This window comes from Bombyx mori, chromosome 13 (genome assembly GCF_030269925.1).
Source record: "Bombyx mori chromosome 13, ASM3026992v2".
Classification (NCBI taxonomy): domain Eukaryota; kingdom Metazoa; phylum Arthropoda; class Insecta; order Lepidoptera; family Bombycidae; genus Bombyx; species Bombyx mori.
Genome location: NC_085119.1, coordinates 13,275,232 through 13,296,989, shown reverse-complemented (window position 1 = coordinate 13,296,989; position 21,758 = coordinate 13,275,232). Strand labels below are relative to the sequence as shown.

At 34.4% G+C, this 21,758-nt stretch overlaps 1 protein-coding gene and 2 long non-coding RNA genes across 7 annotated transcripts in view; 1 reads left to right on the top strand and 2 right to left on the bottom strand.

The window, feature by feature from the left end:
- Positions 1-21,758, top strand: part of LOC101741252 (transcriptional enhancer factor TEF-1) — a 97,290-nt gene that overhangs the window by 29,974 nt on the left and 45,558 nt on the right. The window lies entirely within an intron of this gene.
- On the bottom strand, positions 1,868-3,912 carry LOC119629406 (uncharacterized). The gene is made up of 2 exons (XR_005245405.2): positions 3,633-3,912; positions 1,868-3,546 (listed from the first exon to the last, which is right to left on the bottom strand). It is a non-coding gene; the product is annotated as an uncharacterized LOC119629406 (long non-coding RNA).
- Positions 5,454-13,530, bottom strand: LOC110385541 (uncharacterized). 3 transcript variants are annotated; one of them, XR_009974743.1, is made up of 4 exons: positions 12,718-13,530; positions 8,305-8,481; positions 6,784-6,940; positions 5,454-5,573 (listed from the first exon to the last, which is right to left on the bottom strand). It is a non-coding gene; the product is annotated as an uncharacterized LOC110385541 (long non-coding RNA). The 3 variants fall into 3 exon arrangements; XR_005245404.2 differs by lacking the exon at positions 5,454-5,573 and having other exon boundaries at positions 6,086-6,940; XR_009974744.1 differs by lacking the exons at positions 5,454-5,573; positions 6,784-6,940 and adding an exon at positions 7,548-7,877.

Sequence of the window (21,758 nt, the reverse complement as noted above, 5' to 3'; positions counted from 1 at the left end):
TATATCAGCCACTGTGGCCTCTGCGAGTCATCTTCTTCTTCCTTTCCTATTACCCTCTGCTAGGGTGTAGGTAGGGCTCGAATCAAATCCTTCCATTGACATCGGTCTTAGGCAGTCTGTTCTAGCTCCTCCCACGCCATGCCCAAGAGGCCCAATTCCTTCTCCACCGAGCGACGCCAAGTTATTCTGAGACGGTCTCCCTTCCTTTTGCCAGATACAAGCTATAGTCATAGTTTTATTATTTTCTTACCTAATTCCCTAATTCATAACCTAGTACCTTGAGTACTGGTTGTAGGATAGATATATTCTCCATAATAATATACCATATTCCCTATTTCTAACATAAATAAATTCTAAGAACAGTCTTCACTACATAGTATAAAACAAAGTCACTTTCTCTGTTCCTATATTCCTATGTATGCTTAAATCTTTAAAACTACGCAACGGATTTTGATGCGGTTTTTTTTAATAGATAGAGTGATTGAAGAGGAAGGTTTATATGTAGAATAACATCCATTAAATAGTGGAGAAATCAATAATAAATTACAGTTTCCGAAGCGAAGCGAGAGCGGGTCGTTAGTTCACGATAAAACGAAATGGATGGAAATCGCATTTTAAAGCAATTAATTTTGGTCCTAGACCTGATCAGAATAATAGCTCAATAAATTATTGTATTGTCCTTGAAACGTGTGCTTTATTAAAGTTAATCTTTAATTTTCGAAGTTGGTTAAACTTACGTTGAAAGATTCCGCTACATAGATAACTACAGATCAAAATAACAAAAGCGTTTTAAAAAAGCAATTTGTTATTCAGCCTTAAATAATAACTAAAACATATAAAGGCACTAATATTTACCTTGGGGATTGGACTTGTTTCTGAATAAATGTGCGTGCCCTACTCATGAGATAGATTTATGTATCTTGTTACGCTTCAAAGGACAACACTATTTATTAATTCAAACCGGGTTTGAAGTCTACAGTATGTTCGTAAGATTTATAATTCTGTAACTACCGTGATGGAGGTAGTATATGTACTATCATTCCAGAAAAATAGCGAAATATCATAAATCAAAAATTTTTTTTTTATTGCTTATTAGGGTGGACGACCTCACAGCCCACCCGGTGTTACGTGGTTACTAGAGCCCATAGAAATCTACAATGCAAATGTGCCACCCACCTTGAGACATAAGTTCTAATGTCTCAGTATAGTTACAACGTCTGCCCCACCCTTCAAAGCGAAACGCATTATTGCTTCACGGCAGAAATAAGCAGGGTGGTACCTAGCTGTGCGGACTCACAAGAGGTCCTACTACCATCCAATACCACCATTCGACAATCCCGTTTTTCATTAACTTTCTTTTATTTGTTTACTGGAGCCCATTGATAGCATATTATTGAGCCCTCCAATTGAAGGAAATAGTGCTTCGTAACAGAAATGTAACAGTGATACCTACTCTTCGCACGTCACCGCTGTATACAGTCGACTTCCAGACGCTGACTCCATATCTATGAGTGATATAAAATATATAACAAATACTGAAATAAATATGTATATACCATAATAGAATAGTAGTATAGTAGTAATACCAAAATAGTACAGCAGTAAACGTCTTACGACCGATATTGAACGTTTTATTTTATTTTTTTGTTGCATAGATGGGTGGACGAGGTCAGAGCCCACCTGGTGTTAAGTTGTTACCGGAGCCCATAGACATCTATAACGTAAATGCCGCCACCCACCTTGAGATATGAGTTCTAATGTCTCAGTATAGTTACAACTGTTGATAAAATTTTGTATCACTTAACACAGTAAAGTCAGTGAGAAAGGTGATGTTAGAAATTCAAACTTTAGTAAACTAGAGTCGATATTTCATATTAGGCATAACATTTGCCGGTAGATTTATTTAAAACAAACTGTAAAAAACACCGTCAGGATATTTTTTAATCGATCTATTTTAGAAGTATATTTTACAGTTGCTAATAATGATTTTCAACTATTGAAATAGAGTATTATAATACTTTTATTTAATATATTATATTGAACGGAAATCAGTTGTCAGTTTAATATTTCAACAGACTAATAAAAAATTAAGAACTAGAAGAAATGTATAGTTATAAATCGTTGCATTCTTGAAAATTAATGCAGCTTATTTTGTTTAAGCTTTTCTGAACTAAATTGTACTCTTTCTATTTTATATGATAAAATTTGTGAGGTTGTTTTTTTAATTTAATCACCAATCTATAATTTAAACAGCATTAACACGATACAAATAAATTCTAGACGGAAAGATTTGAAATTTAAATGACGGCAAACGTGTTTTATTTTTTGTTATAAATAAAAATATATCTATAAAATAAATATTTTTAAGCTATGCACGGTGGAATTCTACCTCATAAAAACAGCGTTTAAGCAAAAACAATACGTACGAAGATAATAGAAATGACTATTAAAATTTGCATGATTTCCATAACTCGACGTTGGTTAAGTGACCGTGACGTCAATTTACAAAACTATTATCGTTAATAATAACGATACTGCTATAGTTTTTTGTTAACTTCGCAATGTATTCATTGCTCTGAGCCCGTGATTTATGACGGATATAATGTTTATTTGTAAATGCTCTGGTCACAAACGCGTTTAGCAAACAAAAGTTAGTACAAATAAAGTTTACACATCACGATTTTGATATTGTTGACGAGTTTTCTCTGTGGGCAACGTTGCATCGCAGCAAAAAATCTTAATGATTCGCCGAGACGCGATCGTTTCCACCGAGTCGGAAAATTCCTGTAATCGTACAGCGACTTTCTTCGCTGATCACTGTACCACTCGATAAAGAACACGCGAAACACACGTCGATAAGTTTCATCTTATGAACATGACCAGCATAGAAATAATTATGCTGCAGTACTAATACAATGAATGCTTCAAACATATTCTGTTGTATTGAACTTGAAAATGGATAAAAACGGCACGCTCAAAGTACGTAATGCGCTGTGTTTTGTTAACTATATTATGGCCGTAGAACATTCTTAATGTTTTATCGCCGTCAAGATAAAGAAACCGAAGCAGTGGTGACATCACCACGACACAGACCTATTCTTGATAAAGAAAACGTTCAGTAGGTAACCTTTACCTGATAAGATAATGATTTCGCTAATTCAGAACAATAATGTTTTAACTCGGACGTTGAAGTTGCTTTACCGGTTTGTGACTAATTACGATAACAGCCATTAAATAGTGAATGGCGTCGGTAACGAGGGCTGTCGAAATTCAGATCGAAATGGCGGCAACCAAATAAAAGAACTTCCCGCGCTTCGTGTACGTGGAACTCTGTTCCGACAGAACTTTAGTTGGCATAGACAGGAGCGTATCGGCTCGAAACTCGAAATCACAAACCTGTTTTCGGAAATCTTTCATCCTTATCTGTTGTGCGGGCGCGCGTATAATCGTTCCCGCTCGGTGAGTCATCGCTTATACGTATCACGCTGGTTGCTCTACGCACTTCACGGCCACTCGTTCGACTTCGTCACGCTTTGACTGCAGTGACTGGACAGTTAATGCGACAATAAATTAATGTCCAAAGTAATAAGTAAATAGATTTCTTCATATAAAAAAAAAAACAGTGCACTAACCAGTTCAGTTGGTGCACGTTTCGAAATAGTCGAAGGCCCATTCAGTTATTGGATCGAGGCTACCGCGATTTAATGAGTTGCTTGTATTGGATTGTCGAACTTTGCTCTGTGGCCAACAATTTAAATCATGTAGGTACATTATTGACATGACTCATTATCAGATCTAACATCCGCATTAGTCGATTTAACTAATTATTTTATTTCTTTGAAATAATTTGATGGTGAATCCGCTTTCGCTAATGACTTAAAATTTTCGTTCACTCGAGTTTATTTAGACTCCCTCGGCATCGGTGAAAGGACTTTTTTTTTGTCACCGTACCGTCGAGATGAAGCGAAAATGTACTACACTTAAAACGTTAAAGTGCGATTTGGCTTGTTCTCATGTAAACATTCACCTATACCGGTTTTTATTTCAAGAAGTAATTGTTTCAGCAGCATTTAGCATTGACGGTTTAATGATATCAATCTTTGGAAACGATTTCATTTAAATTGACGTGACCGTCGTGTTCCTTTTTTAAATAAACGGGGACAATATACGGAACAATACTAAGAATCTCAGCCAAGAACATTTTTCACTATTTTGCCTTAGATTAGCAGACCAGCTACCGACCAATTTGAAGTTTCTACTCTAATGTTAGCTTGCAGAATTCATAAATAAACCAGGGTAAACGCCATGCCACCATAATTCCTGAACAATATGGTCGAAGTGTCACTTGCATTCGACTAGATTAGCAGCGTTCATCCTTGAAAACGAACACAGAAACGCATAGGTAAATTAAAACAAAAGTTCAAATCCAGATAATATTATTTCGTCATGACATTGACTTTGCCCATGACCAAAGCCGGTTCATTAGACGCGTGAAGGTACGCTGCTTATATTTATTTATTGATAACACTTGGTTTGGAACAAAACATGGCTTGAGGTGTAGAAAGAGAAAGGGAACTTATTCAAAAGTGGGTGATGTTTTTGCTGTTACTTATGCCTGTGTGTGTGCGTATGTTGTGGCAACGGCGCGGGCGCATGATTCATTGGCGCGTGGGCAGAGCTTATTGTATTTGTTTCTGACTATTCATATTAGATAACTAAGACTTTTCCTTTTGCCGTGATCCTCTTTTGACTTTCTATATCAATTCCAATAGAGGAACAACTTCGTTATTGGAGATCGTAACTCGGTTAGCTGTCGTCACATTTCTGAACTAAGAAAACGAATTGTCGTACCAAACAGATGCAATTGCGCAAATGCTATCCGACGAGAATTCGAAACAGTCGCTCATTAAGACTTTATTGTCGTTTCTCAGTGTTATTTACCTTTCACCGTGTCCCGTCTTCTTTCAATTCGGGCCGCGGTTCTTTTATATTAAAAACAGATCCTTTCGCTCCTACACATTTTGTATGTAGAGGTGTGTTGTTAAACTATCCTGGTACAGTTAACAATGCCATTGTAAAATTTTATCTCGGCTTTAAGTTATGTTAATTCTTCGTTATCTCTTGCGTCTTTCTTTAAGGTATGACTGTGTATTTTAATTTTTGAAACGTAACCGAGGACATTAACATTTCTAAGAATCTTTTACTATTGTATGCGAGTATCGTTTAAGCTGTCGTAAATATTAGTGGCGCCAGGCTGTTCCTTGGATGTGTCGGAGTACGCTCGCTGCTTTTTAATCAAAAATATCATTGTGTGCGTATACGCGACATAATGAAGCAGTCTGTTTAATTTCGTTAATGACCTATAAACATTAAAACTCGAAGTAAAGGTGCCGATTACGGTGTCGCAATCGCGAGCGTGGTAGCGGCACACGACACGACCGAGCTTTCTCACCGTGGCATTGTAATAGATCCGTTCACTCGAGACCTCTATGCTAATACACGGCGAACATATCTTAATACAGCGTGCGATATTTGCATTATAATTGTCGATGTCGTAACTCCGGTAATACGATCTGTGGAATTGAAATTCGATAGTTTTGTTTTTGTACGGTTCAAGTTTAGATTTCTCGCTATCTAATCTAATCGTACGGCAATTGTAGGTACGTGATATTCACAGTAGATCAAATATAGACGCGTGATCGTACTTAGCCATAGATACTCTTAGATACTAGTAGAATAGTTTGCAGTGTTAAAAACGTACTGATAGGGACATATTATTTACTGGTGGTATTTATATATTGTATACTGGTGGTAGGACCTCTTGTGAGTCCGCACGGGTAGGTACCACCGCCCCGCCTATTTCTACCGTGAAGCAGTAATGCGTTTCGGTTTGAAGGGTGGGGCAGCCGTTGTGACTATACTGAGACCTTAGAACTTATATCTCAAGGTGTGTGGCGCATTTACGTTGTAGATGTCTATGGGCTCCAGTAACCACTTAACACCAGGTGGGCTGTGAGCTCGTCCACACGTCTAAGCATTTAAAAAAAAAAAAAAGATATAAAAATCCAATGAAAAGAAAACGTAATTGAAAAATCGTAATGAGGAAAAAGTTTTAATTCGTAGATTTACATTATCAAGTTCACAACTTTTTTTTTATTATTCACGTGTCCGAAGGTAATCGACTCGAATGTTCAGTTTTTGCGCGTTTGTTTTATTACGGAACATAAATTTTAGCTTTTATTAGTGTTTCGGCTTACAATTTATTTGTGTAGGATAGTTGGAAATACGTTTCGGACTTTTTTTCCGTCTACAGAATTGTAAATGATATCGTGCTGTATTGTTTTTGATTCAATGAATAATAATCAAAAATAATATATTAATAAATTAGTAAACAAATAATCCCTAAAAATCGATTGCAATAAAATGTTGTACGTTTTCATTCGTTGAATCCATAAAGGTTCAGGCTCCAAAGTTTTCTCTCTGCACCATAAGCCTCTAACAGTACGCATGCATTGAGTTGCATCGTAAAAGTTTTCTATGCTTGCGCTTTTAGTATTAAAGTTAGGTCAATGACCCGTTACGGCGATAAGCTTTCCAAGGCGTATCGTGATTTTTAGAGAATACATACATAATGTAGTTTGAGGTTTTATCCTTGATGTTATGCAAATTGAAAATGTTTGTTTTCGCGCACTTACTACGACATAAAAAGTATTCATCGCCAGTATCTAAAACGCATTAAGCATTTAAATATTATGTGCATCGAGACCAGAAGACCGAACTTACACGATGTCAGCAAAGCAAGTAAGGTCGTCCGTGTTCTGGCTATAAGTATCTGCTGGGAAAGAATTACGCAGTCTGATCTGAACAACAAGATACCATTGCGACTTAGAACTTCCCATTTTAACAGTTTAACATCAGACACGGAGAGAGAGAGAGATTGCTAAAAACACAATTTAATAGAATATTAATAAATATAAATAGAGTCGACTATTATCAAAGCCGGCAATGTGACTTTTGGACAATTATTGGTAAATCAGAAAAACGAATTATTGACTTTGTATTCCATTGGCAGTCACAAAACTCTTCGGAACGACATCTTAGATATATAACAGGTTAAGTATTAACCTTTATTTAATGCAGGTTTTGAACCGTATTCTTTGAAGGAGACGATTATATTCAAATCAATCTGTATTGACATATCAATAACATTTTTTTTTCCAAATGCACAGATTGCCGCCTTTGATAATAGATGACTCAATACATATTAACACTAAATATACCCTAACTGGTCAAATGACCCATTTTGAACTTTTGCATTGAAAATGCGCGTATCGTCTTATTGCTTTTGCACATTTGACTTCATGAGTGTTTCATACCAATTAATCTACAGTTATTATACTTTTTTGTTTTTGTTTTGTTTTATTTATTTAGAGTAATACTTGTCGTATGCCGTTTACTACCCGCTATGGTAGAAATAGGTACCAGTAAGTGTTTGGTATGATTAGTGTTAAAATTGTATTTTGAAATTTTGCTGAAACTACACTAACTTATAATAAACTGTTTATGTCAGGTTAACAGCGTCTTCCCCCATACAGAATACATTTTTAACTCCTATGACAATATAATTCAACATTTACTGCTAAAGGTATCATGAATCGTGATGCCACTTTCTTCTAACAAGGTTTCAAAAGATTTCTCAGGTAGCCGCGAGCTGTCTTCAGTAGCAAAAAATGGTAATCAGCTAATTTTAGCTCTCCTTTGAATCTTATTATCACATGTATGTTTTTTTTCACCTATTGTTTGTTTGTTTGAAGCTCAACTAATTATTCATTTTTTGTTCCGATTGATCACACGGACTTAAATTTTTTATTATTTTCCTGTGTAATAATACATTAAGGTCATTATTCTACGATTGGTAGCCCACCGCACATCCATTTGACTCCATCCATGATACCTTTACATCATCTGGGTCTGCACACTTCGTTAAGGCTCTAACTAGAGATTTTTTTTATTGCCTTTGTAGGTAGACGAGCGTAAGGACCACCTGATGGTAAGTGGTTACCGTCGCCCATGGACTTCAGCAATGCCAGGAGCAGAGCCAAGCCGCTGCCTACCGAAATTATATACATCAACTTAAAAGCTACTCAAACTTATTAACTCTGGTATCTAAAGACCTATCCGATAACGATCTAAGATTATTCAGTAAAGAACTTTGTAAAGTATTTAAATAATCGTAAATATTTCCATGAATTTCTTGAAGTTCAACAACAACGGCGGTCGTTATGAATTTATCAACATTTTTACCTTGTTCGGTGTGTTTCCATATTTCACAGAAGTTACGTAAGTAATTGGTTTTATTTTAACGGTTGGAATTAGCTAGGGCGTAATTTATTTGTTTATTTAATAACACATTCCCAAATTAGACCAGAACTTAGTTGGAACAGCTCTGTTATTTCAACATCCACTCAAGTTTGTATGATGCTGTGAAAGAAAATGAAATCATGGCTTAAAATATTTAATTTTTTTTAAAGAACTGTAAATTATATATTACTAACACGATTTACTATAAACAATTATAGTAAGGTAATTTTATAAAAAAAGAATAATTGAATTTTTTTTAAACTTTTAAACGTTAATTAGATAACTATAAGGAAATAACAATATTAATTAATTTAATGAAGTTTTCCAATGAATTAAATGATATCAAAGAAGTCAAAAAGATCTTATGTTTTTTTTCTGATTAGTAACGAAGTGCTCTATTTTTAATATGTTCAGAATACGGAAACTACATTTTTTTTTAGAATTTTTAAGCAAGCTGCTTGTAGACAAACAAACCCCTAACCACACATAGTCTTGTGCAAACTTCATGTTACTGTATTCGAGTTTCAGGTATACTGAAAATGAAATGACACAGCGAGGTGATTGTGTGGTAATTATTGCGAGTTTTTAGTTCTCATCAGAATTATTACGTATTCATATATGTTTATTTGTTTTAAAGACTGAAGTTTTTGCCAAATTTTATTAGGAGTATTGTCTAACAAATAATGAACTTGTACTGGTGGTTGGAAATATACCAGATACAACAACGCATACAACACAGACAAGATAAGTCCAATTGGTCAAATATTTATTATAAAGACTTCTCCAACTGGGAATAAAACTCGGACCCTCGTATTGTAGTCAACATTACTAAGCAATAATACACAGATAAAGCAATCAAGTCAAAATAATATCAAAGAAAACATTAAGATCGATATCACTATATAATATGATAGTTTAGTACAGTACCTATACAGTCTCATATTTATATCCTGTCATATCAAGTTTATTGCAACTCGTGAACTAGGAGTAAAGCCGCAAATAGCTCACTCCGTTCCCACTACTAGCAAGCTAGTTGAGCCGTTAGTTTCACGTAAGTGTGATAAATAGTTAACATAATATAAAATGAATAGTTTCAATCTTTACCGTGATTTTGATTATAAGACCAAACTAACGTAATTAATTTTTCATACCCTATACATTTATTTCTTAATTATATTGATAATGAAAATGACACTATTTACCCACTTGGCCATTTCTACCTTAATAATTAAACTAACCCGAAGTCCCAAATCAACATCGCAAAGTTTTATTCCCAGGCTTTTTTAAATACTCATGACTTTACTAACATTTCGGAATTTCACGCCACATAAAATCTTGTTTTAGATATTTTTTTACTCTAAACCGGTACGTACGGTATTAGGCAGAAATAGATATAATAGTGCCAAAGACTTGTGCGTGATAAGGACACTACTACAGCGGAGGTTGATCCGTTGAGTAGTCTCCAAATAGAGGGCTCGCATCGGTACGTTTTCAAATGGGCTTTCGCACTATTGCCATGTGAAATGTTCTAACCTATTATGAACTCTAGGCATGAAAATTACGGCTTATCTCCCTACAACTCTACAATGTTAGTCCGAAGTTTAATCTCAAAATTGCTGATCCTATTCAAGTTATGATGTAAGAAAGTCATGATGCTGTAGTTTGTGCTACGTGTCAAGTTAATCAGTCTAATTAGAGTCAATATATTTTCTATACAATAATCGAAGTAAATGAAAAGTCGACAATCGAGTTGCTTCATTGCTGTATTACACCGTTAATTCACTGTAGGTACACAGGATCCCATGCACACGCCCGTTTGATGAATTTTCAATAGCACGTTGACTACGGAATAATAATGAATTTTAATTCATTTCATGGAATAATCGCGTGTCTATTGGTTCGTACATAGTTGAACTCGTCAATGAAAATGCCAAAGACCCATATTTATTTTCATTTGCATTCGACTTAAGGAATATTGAATGGATATACATAGCAACTCAGCTATGTCCCTGGAATTGCTAACCACTCATCAAGTGGATCGTGTACCTTCTAAGGCAATAAGAAAGAAGTAAAAAATTCAGTTCAATGCATATTGAATTTGTACATTATGATCATTCAACTGATCAACAAAGAGATTCATAGTTGAGAAATTAATTGTATGAAAACACCCACGCGTTAGTAACATCAGTGATGCATACAAGATAAGAATCTGCTTCATCGCTCCGAAATGGATTTGAAGACAGGAAGTGAAACTAGCCTCGGGTCGATTTGTAAGTGGGCACTAGATTTCACAATCTCCCTCAAGCCTCGCCTCGGATCTAGACTTATATTATTATAATTATTAATCGTTTCGCGAGCATTTACCGCAAAGACGTAATACTCATTTAAACTTTTACTCTACAAGTATTAATCACCTCACGACGGAGCTAGTTTTATTTTTATTTATTGCAATTATCGTACCGCTAACTTAATTTTCACACACATATGTACACTTTACGTAACCGTCCACAAAGTGTGAGTCATTTGCGTTGATTTTACATGCGGCGCGAGTACCCGATCGTGTGACGTCTTATCAAATCGTACAATTATCGTATGTTTGCTAAGATTACGCGTTACGAAAATACCGAGTCAGTTTGGAACAATTCAATGTTATAGACGTTGTTTATGTTTTTAAATCGTATCGTATTTTACGTGTTCACAATATCGTCTTTTCGCATTAAAAGTGTACAATTTCCAAAAATATTCGAAATTGAGTTGATATGCGGAATCATTTGGTATCACCAGTATTTTTCTCATAAATACTGTCAAAAGACCGTAGTTTAGTTTTAGATTATTTTTTTTAGTTTACCTATGTTTTGACTACTATAATAACAAAATTAATACATAATTTTATCTTACTTTAAAAGACAGATAATGTAACTGGTAAAAAATAAAAAATAAACGTATAATATTAAAAATATCACATGTTAAACCTTTAAAACATTCTCCTGTAAAATTAGTAAGTTTTGATATTATACAGTTTTAATGCGAGAAGACGATATGATGATTACTGAGTTGTTCAAACATGAACTCGGCCACTTTAACGAGTCGTCGATGATTCCGTATATCGGTGATGTCGTCAATGGGACACACCTGTGTTGCACGGACCGGATCATGTGCGGTCGCGTGTCGGCTGCAACAAATCTGTTGTGTCGCCGCGGGGGGAAGAGCGCGCGGCAACATGCATTATTCAAGGCTCATTTCTATTCAACGTCGACGGGCCGCCCGATAAAAAGTTCTCGTTTGACAACTTGGACGCCTGCACCCTTTGTACTTGCGTCGTGTTCCCTGCGGCTAATGCATACAGTGTTTCAAGAGTCTCCAGCCTATTTGTCACAATCGTGTTTACGACCTGTTACTGTGTTAACTTTCAAATTAACCGTTCTTTAGTTACAAGAAAAGAAACTTCTCCGTGATTTACGGCTTCAATTATTAACTTAAACTAAAGCGATGATAATTATTTTATCTTTATAGGCAATGATGAGTTAGGAAGTTTAATTGAAAGGGAATCTTGAATTTTCTTATTGCTCTTTTCGCATTACAAATGGCCGAACAGAAATTAATATAAAGCCATCCACTGCCTTTTCAAAAGCCGCACCTTGTTGAGATGTAAGCAAAGGGCAAAAGGTCCGCCGACTAGTTTAAACCTCGATCTAACTCAACACCATTCGACTCGTGATCGGTTTAACCTACATAATTGTACAATAAAAGAATTTTACCATGTTCAGTATCAATGTGTAAAAAACACATAGATACTGTGTGACATGATTGTATTGTATTTAAACATATGGAAACATATGTGTAAGGAAGTAAAATAATATCACACGTGTGAGTAAAGCAGGAAGTTTTTTATTGCCTTTAATATTACCTACCGCAACAGTCACATGTAGATGTAGAATATTGAGTGTTGAGCGTGAACCGAACTTTTGGAAAACCACAAGGTCAACTGTAGGTATTTTAGGATTTTTTTTACAAGAATCAATATGTTATCGTGTACAATGTATTGCATATTTATTTATTTTTTACCAAAATCTTTACGTCTCAATAGATGTATAGATGTAGTGAGAAATTTATTTTCGTTCGGGAAAACTCGGATCTTTATCGGAATACGATGACACCCGAACTGTCATCTATATATTAATACGTGAAGCAAAAACTTTGTATCCCTTTTTACGAAAATTGCGCGGACGGAGGAGTATGAAATTTTCCACACTTATAGAGAATATAGAGAAGAAGTGCACAACGCTAATATTTTTTTTAAATAATGCATAAAAGATACATTGAATCGATAAAGAAAACATTACACACACTACGTACCATGTATTTGACGCACACACGCATGCATACTATTTATTGTCAAGCTTTTGTTCTTGACGTCTGTTGTCAAATTGAGAATATATTAAATATTATTTGTCTTTGTTAATATTTTTTATAGTGTAGTCTTGGCGAAATTTGTGATTATAGAAGTATAAAATACAATCATAATAAAATGTCAAAATGAATAATGTCATTGTATTTTTTTTAGTGGTTTTATGACTTGGTAACTAAAATCTTTAAGTCATGTCTTATTTTAATTTTATTCTTATTTTTATGAAAAATGTTGATATGGAGTGAAATGAAATGAAATGAAGATGATTAATTTGAGACATTAATCAACTGAGATGAAACGAAATGAAAAGAGATGATATTGGATGAAAAATAATATCAGAAAAATGGTGGTCATTTACTGAGATTTTTTCAGTGCACTTTTTGGAGGATCCCGAGAAGTTACGTCCAGCGGCTTTGTTTCATTTTCCCACATTTGTGCACTTTCACAGATATTAAACAGTTAATAAACCCCCGTATTACACATTTAAATCTGAAGAAACATTAAATAGACAAAATAATACAAATCACACAACTTCACTCCTCGCGTTCCCGTCAAAAAGTCCCTAATGTCATTGTATAATATAGAAATGTTACAAGCATAACACATATTACTTAAAACGGAATATTTACCAGTGTATTATACGAAATGAGTTCCCGATATTTTTAAGCAATAATTGTTATGTTCGTGACCATAAATCATAATTATGTTATAACTACCTATATTTTATTTTTATTTTTGTACTCTATTTTGCTACATTTTTTCACCGTATATAAATTATAATCTTGTTACTTCGGTTTGCTGAAAGAAAACTCAGCCCCGATTCAAATTGTGTTTTTATTCGTCTCATTACAAATTTTGACGTCTGTTGTAATATTTACACGTGCAATTAAAAGTAAACAAAACCAATAAATGTTGACATATGTGATTGAGCTTGAGATCTGCAAATTAATTTTGCACAGATTGAAGTTACGTGGTTCGTTAGAAGGTCCTTCTTTGGAAATTACATATGTGACATGGGTGGTATTTTATATTTGCTTGGTATTGTTTAATATTCATGTTTATACTTAATGGACAGTAAAATAACAATAAAACAATTCTCAGAATGCTTAAAGCAAAACTTGTTAGAAGTAACCCAAAATGTTGAAATGAATATATATAAAATATATTATAATAAAAAAATAACCTGTTAACATTCCAGAAACAATATAAGGTATTTTCTCATGTTTTTTTTTTTAAAATACGCCAAAGAGACTGGAAGTAATTCGAAGAGCTGGAGCAACATTAATTACTGTTTAGTTAATTATCCATGCTTATAGCATTTCCTAAGATTTTACGGTAAAAATTATTTAAATATCATGTACAATAACTTTTATTTTCTGTAGCTTTTTTCATTCATATGGTTCATTTTTGTTATTAGTTTATTTCGCCTCTGCAAAATATTTTTAAATTATCGAATAGTAATCAGAATTCAAATTATTAAACTGAATTATTATTATCCCAAAAATTCATGAAATTTTGGGTTAATTCAGTCAACTAAGTCAATATTACTTTTATGCGTTCCTCTACTTTTTTAAATGAGTGTATAATCCTACATACAGAGCTATATCCGGTAAAATCGTGACTGCATGCACAGATCTTATCCGCTGTCATCCGGCGTTGGATCCATTTGCTCATTGCTTTGCTGATTTGAGCAATGATGTGTTCTCGGAAATATTCATTAGAGATATTTCGACTAACCAACAGGGAAGAGAATTTTTTTAGCAAAGGATACTCCAAAATGTTGCAGAACGGTTTTTCAATATATCAGACACGAAAAAATTATGTGTTGAAAATTTTACTAAATATATAAGCTCCCAAGTTTGTATTAAACTGCATGAATGCCTTTACAGGTTTTAACCAGATGTCCTTGACAACTCGTTGTTTCAGAATATGTAGTTATTTAAAAAAAATCTAAAACGCAGTTCACAAAATTTGATTAGGTACTTGTTCTACTTGTACTACTTGTTCCGATGCACAGAACAAACAATTCTATTTCGTGCACGCAAATACGCTTTCTAAGAAAGATTCGTCTGTCGAGACTGAATCTAATGACCGCAGAATGACAAGTGGTCCGGCGCCGGGCGGAAGCGACGGAGCACCGTTGTCGCTGGCACACTGCCCGTGACCGAACCGACTCCTTTACAGTTACACAAGCGAGGGTCGATCCTCGAGCAGTGTTTGTTTTCGCGCGTATTCGTATCTAGCGATGCAACGGTGTTCGAATCCCGTAGGCGGTTGGATACGTACTTAACGAATGTTCGCGATTGACTTCAACGGTGAAGCAATAACATCGTTGTAATAAAAATTAAATTATAATTTGCGTAATTAATTAATTGGTGGTAGGACCTCTTGTAAGTCCGCACGGGTAGATACCACCCTGTCTATTTCTGCCGTGAAGTAGTAATGCGTTTCGGTTTGAAGGGCGGGGCAGCCGTTGTAACTATACTGAGACCTTAGAACTTATATCTCAAGGTGGGTGGCGCATTTACGTTGTAGATGTCTATGGGCTCCAGTAACCAGTTGACACCAGGGTGGGCTGTGAGTTCGTCCACTCATCTAAGCCATTAAAAAACCACTGATATAAATTTCATTTATTTAGTTTAACAATTAAATACGTTTAACATTTTCGCAATAAAGAAATACTCCTTTGTATCTATAGTAATAAAATACATATTAAGTATTTTTTTTGTGTGTAACACGAAACGCAAACGGGTCGCATTCGCCAACGGAACACTTTTTATATCGAAAATCAAGTTAGTCAAATATCAGTTGCACAGAGAAGTTCACTGTTTTGCATGATCGAATTTAATAATTAACGCATTGCAATTCGCTGGTCTCCTTCACATTTAAAGTAATATATTTTGTCTCTGGTCAAATACTCCTGTCAGATATCCAGCTGTACAAATTTATTAATACAAAATATATTGAGTTATCGGAAAGGCAACAATGGAATGATTACGTGTGATTCCACGAAAGTTCGTATGAACGTAGTGCACGTGTTTGTTTGTTCAGTAACCCGGCTTTCATGTTATAATAGTGCTGTGCAGAGTATACTGACGCGCCTCCAACCACAATAGAATTGTGACGCAACTCCCGGCTCTACATTTACTACTACTATCTAGACTAATTTATGAGAAGTTTTGTTCTAATCGAAAATTCAGTTTTATTTACACATACACATATTGCTTCATATGTATAAGTACGAACGAATTTACGAGTCCAATAGAATCTTTCAATTTGAAAACTTTCTTTTTCAATTTTAATATGTATAGTATTTTCATGAAAGAAATGATTTTAGTTACGTCTGATAAAAAAATTAAACAATATCTATACTATACTATAATAATATTATAAAGAGGAAAGATTTGTTTGTTTGTTTGTTTCGAATAGGCTCCGAAACTACTGGACCGATTTGAAAAATTCTTTTTCCATTAGAAGCCGACATTGTCCCTGATGAACATAGGCTACTTTTTTAAAAATTTTTTTTTTTTTTTTTTGTTTCATGTGTGTTTTAATGTTTCCGAAGCGAAGCGAGGGCGGGTCGCTAGTGGTTTAATACAGTCAACAAGTAACAGTTTAAGAAGGTCATCATCATCTACAGTATTTTCTAATAAATAGCCAGAAAGACCATTAATACTTACGATTTATGAGCAATAGTTTTTGATGACGTATTTAAAGCTAAAAAAACCATTCCTTTCATAAGACTCCCACTTGTGTAAAGAAACTTCAAAAGGCGTCATCGTCAATTTTCTTAACCTTGAAAACGGATGAATAAAAAAAACACAGTTTCATCCCGGATAATGTGTTTAGGTCACGTTCAGGAACCGTGTTTGAAAACTGTACGTATTTTTAAACATTACCTATCTCGCTATTGTTTGGCTGTCTCGAGAGCCTTGTTTCAGTGTGATTGACTACCAATTGACAGAATGGCAGACGGCCAGCAACGTATAAATCTCACGCCACCGGGCTTAAGCACTTGAAACATTTCTAGACAGAAAATCGAAAGTGAAATCTAACGTCAATTCAAAATCGTTTCACAAGCGGGCGTAGGAGATAAAAATAAAAGTGGTTTTAACAACACTTTATGAATGCAACTGCAGGTCGTAATAACCCGCATAGCGAAGCCACCGGTGATTGTCTATGTCGAAACTTCCCGTGGATCGTGCCGACTTTTGGTTTGAGGTTGGCGCGACTCCTTTAATTACTACTATCAATTCCATTAACTTGCATTATTTCGTAACACGGCAACTGCGAATCATTAAATCAATGTAATTGTAGACGGATCGATATTTATGCATCTGTCAACTGTTCATAATTAAAATTCTTGTATTCGTACAATAGTTGAGTATCGTCATTATCTCCGTAGGCGGTTCGTGAACACATAAGAACTTGGATCGTAAATGGAAAATCAACAGAACGACCGGCCTGTCCGCTCTTTATGTACATAAGTGTGTCGCAAAGGCCTTGTTTTTTGCCATTTATATGTTCTATTGCGAGGCAGGAATTCTGCTAATCGTCGGTGGCAACATTTTACGCATGCCACAGACGTTGTTGCTGTGGTAAATGAGTGTAATTTAACCACGGGCCGCCTTCTCGGCTCCGCTCGCGGTGCGGCCTAGTGATGTGGTGAACACGGGGTATTTTGATTCTTTCGTGTCTAAATAAGCAAAGATAGAATTGTTTATTAACGGTTTTCTCCACTATTGATAGTAGCGATTTTTTTGTTGTATCTTTAAAATGTCAACGTCGAACGCACAAAAATGATTCTAAATCAGTCATCGTAGTTCAATTTCGATCACTGTACAACCAGTAGTTTAAATTAAATGCTCATTGTTAAATATAAGAATCATGATTTATGCTTTATTTTATCGATGTTTCATAGAATTTGCAACTAAATACGAGACTGTCGGTGGTCGTTTTTCACGTATGATGCATCATCATAATGCACAGGTGTTATCGCCTCCCGTCGTACGGTCGGAGTATATCAACGTACGCGTCCGCACCCGGCGCCGCTGCAATCTATGTAAATCGCCAGCTCGAACTTATTACTCCCTACTCGAATCCTTTCTAAATGCGCACTAAATAGTTCACTGACCACACCGTGCTTTGTTCTAAGTTTTTCACTTATATTTTATGTCTTTGTAAAGTTTCACGCGCCGAGCGTGACTTGTTTTCTTTTAAATTTGGTCTGACTTCCTCCTCTGCATCTAAAGAAACGTGTCACTGCTAATTCAATTTTATAGCTATTGAATAATTTATAAACGCGATCGACCAGCTACATTAATAGCATTTATGAGTTTTTACATTGATAAAATTATTTTAATTACATTCTCACGAACAAACTAAATTTAAAATCTTTGAAGCATTTAGGTTATTTGAGGATAATTGGCAACTCGTGCTAGGAAATATAGGAAATTTATTTACAATTGGGTTTTCGGACTCCAAAATGTTATATAATATAATCGTTACAAACAATAGAAAATTGCTGGAAGCAAAGCAAAATGCTTGTATTTCCCATGGAGTTCTTAGAATAAAACCTAAGCATGTAACTAGAGATGTCGCCGCCATATTTCCGCATACGCGCGTATTGAGATCCAATTATACTCGATACCTACGAGAAATGTATTTGTACTGATTTACTGCACCTTAATTACTGTGAGAATCATAAGTGGTCGCCGATTATGGACTGTGAATCGATAGACGATAAGATCAATGTAATTAATATACCGCGTTGTTATGTGTTAATAATAAAATAGAACTTGACATGATTCTAAACAATGGGTTTAAACTTTTTGATATTTTAATGAAATTAGTTTTTATGCAGTACTACATAATATTTATCAGATATTGTAATGCAATTAGAGAGATTATATATTATTATCAGAATCTCTGTTGCTCTCTCGGGACCATTATCCTCACATCACTTTCAAATGGATGTATTATATAAGTTTTTATTCTACATAGACTTATAGTTCTATAAATTTAATCCAGATAAAAAAAAATGTTAATGTGGAAATTAAGTTTAATTGATATGAAATAAAACAGCATGCAGTAATGTTCAGAACAGCTAAGTTTCGTGCATCTTCTAATTAAAAGTGCGTGCGTATATCGGACATGCCAGTGAACTCACATATAGTCCACTAAATCTACTCTAGACAGTGCCAAGACAAATTTATAAAATTACATTATTTAAAAGTATACTGTATTTTACAGTCGGTATGTGAAAAGAAATTCTAAAACATCCAAAATTACTAACCGTAAAATGTATAGTGTCACTTAAGCGTTTCGATATACCCATGGCATAAACAAATTTCAGATTTTTGGACTCCGCCATGTCGATATTATGGATAGTCAATGCCATTGGTATAATCCGTATACGACTTAGAAGTCCTTTGAAACATTGTTTAAAAAAGGATACATATATCCTGCTAGACATCATGGGACTATTTCATTACATAAGCGGATCATCCGTGACGAATATGAAATATTCCTACAGGGTGTATATGAACGCAGAGGTTTCAGGAAATACGAGGAGATATCTAAAGGAGATGGTATATTAAACACTTCCTCATAACATTAACCACGGAGCATACGTTAACAAATTACAGAAAACATCAAGTGTAAAAACGTTATTAATGTCGCATCATTGTTAACACGTCGAATTCTATATTTAAAAAAAAAAACAACAGATTTAAAAAAAAAACTAATTTATGAATGATTTGATCTAGAACTAGTAATCTTAAATGTCGTTGAACCCTCGCGGATTCTCTCTACAATTGTCTCGCATCGCAGCTGTCTATACGCAGCTCAACAACTGCCGTCGCTTTAAAACTCGTCCCCTTCTAGTTTATCAGATCTAAATTAACTACAAGTGATGATAACATAAATGTCTCGACGGCAGCACGGCACAGTGGTGGATGATAATCAAACATAGATTATTTTATTTAGAAAGTTTTATAGTATTTATTTACATAGTTGTATTAAGCTGAAATATATAAAGTTGTTTTACTTGGAAAAACTAGGCAGTTGAGATAAGCAAAGAGACCAATGCGTTTTATAGACTTAAATAAAGCTTAAAATCAAATTCAATGGAATTACAGCTATTCAAAAGAAAACACAGGTTTGATTCGAGATATATGTATGTAGATAAAGATATAATTTGATAGGCTACTGAAATTTTAAGACTAAACGATAAACATAAAAAAGAAACATGCATTGGATCGAGAAGAAAATGCAGCATCGGAAAAGTTTCGATTGGTAATTAAAAATGAAATATTCTCTAAATAAAACTTACGTTTCATTAGATTTAACGTTACATTGTATATATACCTACGTCATGAGACCCAATTAATACTCGAAATGCGTCCAACGCAATCTCGATTTCATATCAAGAATGGTATTTCTATAATTAAAATTTTTGTTGTATTCAATGTTAATATACTGAGTCCACCACAGTGGGAAATGCGGCTTGGCTTCGTTAGGTTTTTTTTCGTCGTGGAAAAACCGAATACAGTTGCTCATTGTCATTCGAAGCAAGTCTCGGATAGTTGGAAGTCTGTATATTTGTCTAATAGAAAATTGAGCATAAAATAAAGAGGCAATTACGCTTAAAGTTATGATCAGATTTTAAATATTTTACTGTCTTCAAAATATGTACCATTGAAAATTTCATATCAGACTATCGTGTTTCATTAAATTTACAGCGCTTAGACTTTAATGAAAGTTAAAGCACTATCGAAGTAACACAGTAGACGAACTCTCTAGAACGTTCGGCGGCTCAGAAATCGCAACAATAAACTCCTTAGGTTCAACTAAAAGCGAACTAAACTATTGAATATTGTCGAGTACGGTGTTGTGTATGGCTTAACCGATTTCAGAGCACTCAAGATGCTCGTAACAAACTTGTTGCACACTAACAGCGTACCTACTCACTCATAAACTTAGTTAAACCGTCTACAGGCAACATTGCAGGCTTCAGAGCAGTTGAAATTAATTCGATTATCAGCGCACCTTGATTTCGCTCAAGATCTTGGATTCCCTTCATTAGTCGTGTATACTGAATTACTGGGGTTATTATTACATTAGATCGAGTATAAGATATTTCGTTCGTATAAGTAAAAAGTTGCAGTAAATCTTTGGTTGTACTGCTTGATCTGTTTTTAATATCATTAAATAGATCACATTTAAAAATCAGAAAAATGAACAGTAAAAACGGTTTCTGCTATTTTTCTATATTATTATATAGACAAAGCGAAAATATGATTAAAGATATCTCGAATTTGTGTATAATATCCAAAAAGTCCCGACCTAATATGTACATAAGCGTTGCAAAAATACTATACCGTAAATTTCATGGTAATATAGAACTGTAGCAATCTTCAATTGTATAATAATTAGTATTTCGTAAATAGAGGGGTACAATTAAGCAAACCTTCATTATAAATAAAAAAGATTATTTATTCTGTACGCATTCTAAGTGTTTGCTACTCACATCGTTATTATACATAAATGTTTATACTACACCACTGCATGCTCTATTTTCATACATTTGAGTTTATTTGACTTCCAGTGACTATAGTTATAATCATTTAGTTTTAACCATCAAAATATACCCAGTTTTGAAAATTGAATGTAAAAAAATATGTTGTCTTAATCAATATTCAGATGGTGATACTGCGGACTTACGCTTGCGGTAATTCTTGTATTGTTGTATTATACTTGATGAAAACAAAGATACTACTATAAAATATGGTATTGGCCATTTTAAATGTCAAACTACTAAATAACTTTAGCTATCGTATTCTCTTAAGAAGCTTTTAATCCCGAATTATATTTGCTGTATGTAAAATAAAAACAAATAGGTCATTTTTGATGCCTAATCTAGAACATTTGTTATTTATACAAGGAAACGTCAAATCATAACTGATTACTGTGTATCTCAAAGGACGAA